The sequence below is a fragment of the Lycium barbarum genome, chromosome 4 (genome assembly GCF_019175385.1).
Source record: "Lycium barbarum isolate Lr01 chromosome 4, ASM1917538v2, whole genome shotgun sequence".
NCBI classification, from domain to species: Eukaryota; Viridiplantae; Streptophyta; class Magnoliopsida; order Solanales; family Solanaceae; genus Lycium; species Lycium barbarum.
Window position 1 is genome coordinate 2241282 of NC_083340.1, and position 6000 is coordinate 2247281.

The window sequence follows — 6000 nt, forward strand, 5'->3', positions numbered from 1 at the left end:
TGTTGAATTTTTAGGAGAAAGATTGTTTTTTTTTCCTTAGTAAAAAACAAAACTGTGAGTCTCTTGCTTTACACTTGTGAGTGTTTTTGGTTTTCTATGATGAAGTATCATAAATGATTTTAATGTGAATCTATATCATTTGTTCGATGATGATTCCTGATCATTGTTTAGGAGAAAGATTTTTTTTTTTTAGTAGAAAACAGAACTTTGAGTTCTCTTGCGTTACACTTGTTAGTGTTTTTGGTTTTCAATGATGAAGAATCAAAAATGATTTTAATGTGAATCTATGTCGTTTGTTCGATGATGATTCCTGTTTATTTTTTAGGAGAAAGGTTGTTTTTCTTGGGTAAAACACAATTTTGAGTTCTCTTGCTTTACACTTGTGAGTGTTTTTGGTTTTTGATGATGAAGCATCAAAAATGATTTTAATGTGAATCTATGTCATTTGTTCAATGATGATTCCTGTTGAGAGAGTTATTTTATAAAAAATTACCGTACCATTTTTTCGGTTATTTAATTTCATATAACCAAAATTAGGCCTTTTGAAACCGTCTCATCATGTCGGTCTTTCTTCGATATCGGTACAGTTCGGTTTATTTCGTGTAACCAATATCAGGCCTTTCCATACTGTCTCATCATATTTGTCTTTCTTTTATATCAGTAGAGTTCAGTTAATTATCGATATTTTTCTTGTTAAACTTCACGTAAGAACCACAAGTAAAAGTTAAAACACCTTCTATTGGACTTCGACAAATACTCTCTGAAAATGAGAGGGCTTTATAGTATAGACTGTAATGTAATGATAAAAATGAAATTTGAAAAATGAGAATGAGAAAGCAGGCCACTTCTGAAATAGAAAAAAAAAATTAGGGAAAAAAGTGGATTTGTTTGCTATATGGAGCCCTTTTAATGCTAAAAGCGACTGGTATAACATTTCTAACTTCAAAAATTTTCTTGAAGGGAAAGAAGATGGAATCTTTGGAGTTTTATTGAATCTAAATTTCCTTTTGATTTTTGTTATATTACAAGAACACCATTATTTTTGTTTTTTTATAGATTGGTTTTATATTATTTACATTTTTTTGAGTGGTAGCCTTGTGGTTCGGCTAACCAGATCATTCTTTGTTACGGTGAATAGTTACGGTGCTTTCTATCCTTGGCTTATGTATTTGTCTTGATTTTATTATACATATTTAAGTTAGATAGTTATAAATTTTTGGCACGTGAGATGCACGTGTACATCGAGTCATGTAGATGTAGTATATAATTTCTTACATAAAATTTTGTCGAAATATTTTTCTCTTTATGGAACTCGCCCATACTAGTAAAACTGAAAAATGCAAAGTTGAGAATATATATTCTAATTTTTGAAAAAAATGAGTCACGAGTCTTTTTAAAAATATTAAAATTCAAATTCACGTGCAACACATGCGCAGAGAATCTAGTTTAATCAATTATCATATTTAGGTCTAAGTTATAGATGTTGATAGTGTAAAATTCGCCAAGAAATTTCGGTCGTTCGGCAAGCAATGTAAGAGTAGTCAATTAATGATGGATTCTCATAATACATATATAGATTGAATGATGTGATCAATGATGATTCAGATAGCCATTATAACTTGCTTTGAGTTGGTGCATAGCTGTTGTGTGTTTTTGTGTAATGGTAGTGTCAGTCGACAACCAACATAAGATCAGACAATTTATAATGAATTTTCATAATACATATTGAATTGAATGACATAATCAATGATGACTCATATAGCCGTTACAACTTGCTTTGAGTTAGAGTCATGTAGCGTATAGTTTCTTACATAAAATTTCATCAAAATAATTTTCTCTTTTATGGAACTCACCTGAATTAGTAAAACTGAAAATTCAAAATTGAGAATATATATACTAATTTTTGGGAAAACGAGTCAAAAGTATTTAAAGAAAATAATATTAAAATCGAAATTCACGTGTAGTGTACGTGTAGAGAATCTAATTTAATCAATTAGTATCATATTTAGGTCTAAGTTATATATGTTGACAACATCATTAGGAATTTCTGCTGCACAACAACCAATATAAGATTAGTCAATTTATGATGGATCCTCATAATATATATACATGGATTGAATGACATAATGAATGATGACTCATATAGCCGTTACAACTTGCTTAACGTTGATGCATAGTTGTTATGGGCTTTTGTGTACTGATATGCAAGTCGCCAACCAATATATGCTTAGTTAAAAATTGGTGAATTCTCATAATTCATATGGATTGAATGATGTGACCAATAATGACTCATACAACCGCTACAACTTACAACTTGCTTTGGTTTGGTGCATAATGTGCTTTTGTATATTGATATACCAGTCGGCAACCAACAATATATTTGTCAATTTATGATGAATTCTCATAATATAGACATGGATTGAATGACGTGATCAATGATGACTCATATAGCCGTTACAACTTGCTTTGAGTAGGTGCATAGTTGTTGTGGGCTTTTGTATACTAATATGTCAGTCGACATTCAACATAATATTTATAACTTTATGATGAAGTCTTATAATACATATATGGATTGAATGGCATGATCATGACGTATAGCCACTACAACTTGCTGTCGCAGTGCTTTTTTGTACTTGGTATATGTATTTGCCTTGGTTTTATTATACATATTCAAGTTATATAGTAGTGATAGATTGTGCGCTGCACGTGTATATCAAGTTATGTAGTATATAATTTTTTACATAAAATTTCATCAAAATATTTTTCTCTTTATGAAACTCACCTAAATTAGTAATACTGAAAAATTCATAGTTGAGAATGTATATTCTAATTTTGAAAAATGAGTCAAGAGTCTTTAAGAAAAAATTATATTAAAATCAAAATTCACGACGTGTATATCGAGTTATGTAGTATATAATTTTTTACATAAAATTTCATCAAAATAGTTTTCTCTTTATGAAACTCACCTAAATTAGTAATACTGAAAAATTCATAGTTGAGAATGTATATTCTAATTTTGAAAAATGAGTCAAGAGTCTTTAAGAAAAAATTATATTAAAATCAAAATTCACGTGCAACGCACGTGCAGAGAATCTAATTTAATCAATTATCATATTTAGGTCTAAGTTGTATATGTTGATAGAGTAAAATTCGTCAGGAAATTTCGACGCTATGCAACCAATATAAGATTTGTCAATTTATGATGAATTCTAGTAATACATATATGGATTGAATGGCGTGATCAATGATGACTCATATAGCCGTTACAACTTACAACTTGCTTTGGGTTGGTGAATAGTTGTTGTGCGCTTTTGCATACTAATATGTCAATCGGTAATCAACATAAGATTTGTCAATTTATGGTGAATTCTCATAATATCGACATGGATTGAATGGCGTGATCAATGATGCGTCATATAGTCGTTACAGCTTTCTTTGGATCAGTGCACCGATTATCGTGTGTTTTATGTATATATATTGATAATATAAAATAAACTCTAATAGATTGTAAGTAGTACTGTGTTACATACTAATTTTACTAATCATCCTTCATCATTTATATTGTTTAAAATACCACAAAAGGATGTGGTGCAACGGATGAGGTTGTTCCTCCCTTAACTAGAGGTCTTGAGTTCGAGTTTTGAGTATGGAAAAATTCTTGGTAGGGAGCGTTTCCCCCCAAATGAGGCCCTACGCGGCGCCAATCCGGATATAGTCAGACTCCAATGGGTGCGGCGCCAATCCGGATATAGTCGGGCTCCAATGTGGGTACCAGACACCAGGTGGGAAACCAAACAATGTTTAACCCAAATGCACTTTTCCCTCTGTCCCAATTTATGTAACACACTCTCCTTTTGTTCTGTCCCCTAAAAAAGGTCACCTTTCTATATTTAGAAACAATTTAATTTTAAAATTTCTCTTTACAGCTACACAAATGTCTAAGACTTGTTATAGACCACAAATTTTAAATATTTTCTTTTATTTCTTAAACTCCATGCCTAGTCAAATAGTACCACATAAATTGAGACGAATGGAGTATAAATTATTACTCCCTCCGTCCCATATTAGTTGGCCACTTTCTCTTTTACACGCCCTTTAAGAAATCATAAATGAAAGTGTATTTTTATTATATTACCTGTATCTCTCTCCAATAGATTACACTCTAGTCAGTATTGATTGCTTTGAAAAACAATTAATGTTAAGGATAAGATAGGAAAAAAATTAATTAATTGTATCTTGGTTTTGTAAATGGACAAACATTTTGGCAAATATTTTTAGTAATGTGACCAACTAATTTGGGACGGAAGGAATACCTGTAGTTGACTATTAAATAGAGTAAAAACTATATCTATGATAAATGGTTTTAAGGTTTAAAGCAAGAATCCACCTCGAAATTCAAAAATCCAATCCTAGTCCTGGTTTATTTTGAAAAAAAGTTGAATATACTAAAAATGTCATTTTCAAGGTTTGAATGCAATTCCTCAAGTACTTGACGACATGGATCATGTTCACATGTGAACTCTTCAGTATGATTTTAATTTTTTAATCAGCCTTAGCCCTTAAGTAGCTTTATAGAATAAAAAAAAAGAACTAACCCCAAGTTAACTTGTTTAAATCATTAAATTTATGAAAGATGATGGATCGGTAATTTTAATGGTAAAACACCTCCATTATATTTATGTTTGTGAGATTTAACTGTCTCAAACTCCAAGCCAGTTCCTTCTCCCCATTAAAAAAGACAAAATAAATACTCAAATCAATGAAAATGTTTTTAATATATGTTACTCCAAGTTGTAATCAAGAAATCTTACTAGCCTAATAAACTGGTTCCTCAATTATATATAAATACTTTAGGAATAACCTTTTTTTTTTCTGACTTATCGAATACAAAAAATTAGTAAGAAAATTATTTATTTTTAAAAAAAAATAGAAAATACTTTTCAGGAAGACATTTTTCTTCGTACCAAAATACACCCTCAGTCTCTAAACACTGTTCTTAAGAAAAATGAATAGTATTTTCTTTGTTCTAGTCTATATAAAATTGGATTATAATTATTTATGGAGTCAAATAATTTTTTCTTTGATCTCAAATAACTCTTAAATATTTTCAATAATAAAAAGTTATATAATTTATAGTACTTTTTTTTTTTTTTTAAAACGAAAGATTAAGAAATAAAAAGGCCGACGTCAATACGTAGAACTCTTAAGAGAATCGTATTGGCCAAAATATATTAGTTGAAGTACACCTGCACATGCATAAGAGACAATTACCACATCTGAAAAAAGATTATTATAAAATACAAAAGTTTAGGTGGCCAACAAGCATAACCAAGTTGTCTCTACACTGATGCAATTGTCTAACTATAACCTTTGACAAAATGCCTAATTACTGTTTAGTGAAAATGCCATCATGTTTTTGTTTGAACAAAGAGATACAGCCATTATTCACACAAGTCGCAACGGCCTAATTCCTAAACTAGTTAAGTGTTTTTTTGGTATTTATTCTATTTCTTTTTTGGATAATTTGTCACTTCAATATTCGTTACTTTGTCTTTTGAATTAAGTTAGGAGTTCTTTGACGCAGAGATTTCTCTACATTTTTGCTAGTAACATACAAATCTATACAGACAAAGAGGAAAAAACTTACCAAAAACCGGATCCAATGTAAGAGGACTAACAAAATGAACCCCATTTGTAGGGGTGTTAAATGGGCGGGTTGGGCTGAAATTGACCCAATCAAAATAGGCTGAGGTAATAAATGGGTTGGGCTAACATTAATCCAAAAATTACTTGGGCTGAAATGGGTTGGGCTGAAATGGGCTAAAAATGGGCTGGGTCATGACCCGCCCAACTTGACCCAGTTTTTTTGAAGGGTCTATTTTCTAGAAAAACATTTTTTGCAAAAAATATTTTCATTGATTTTTCGTGAAAAATATTTCCCTTCATTAAACATATTTTCGTGAAAAATATTTCCCTTCATATTAAACATACCACAAACTT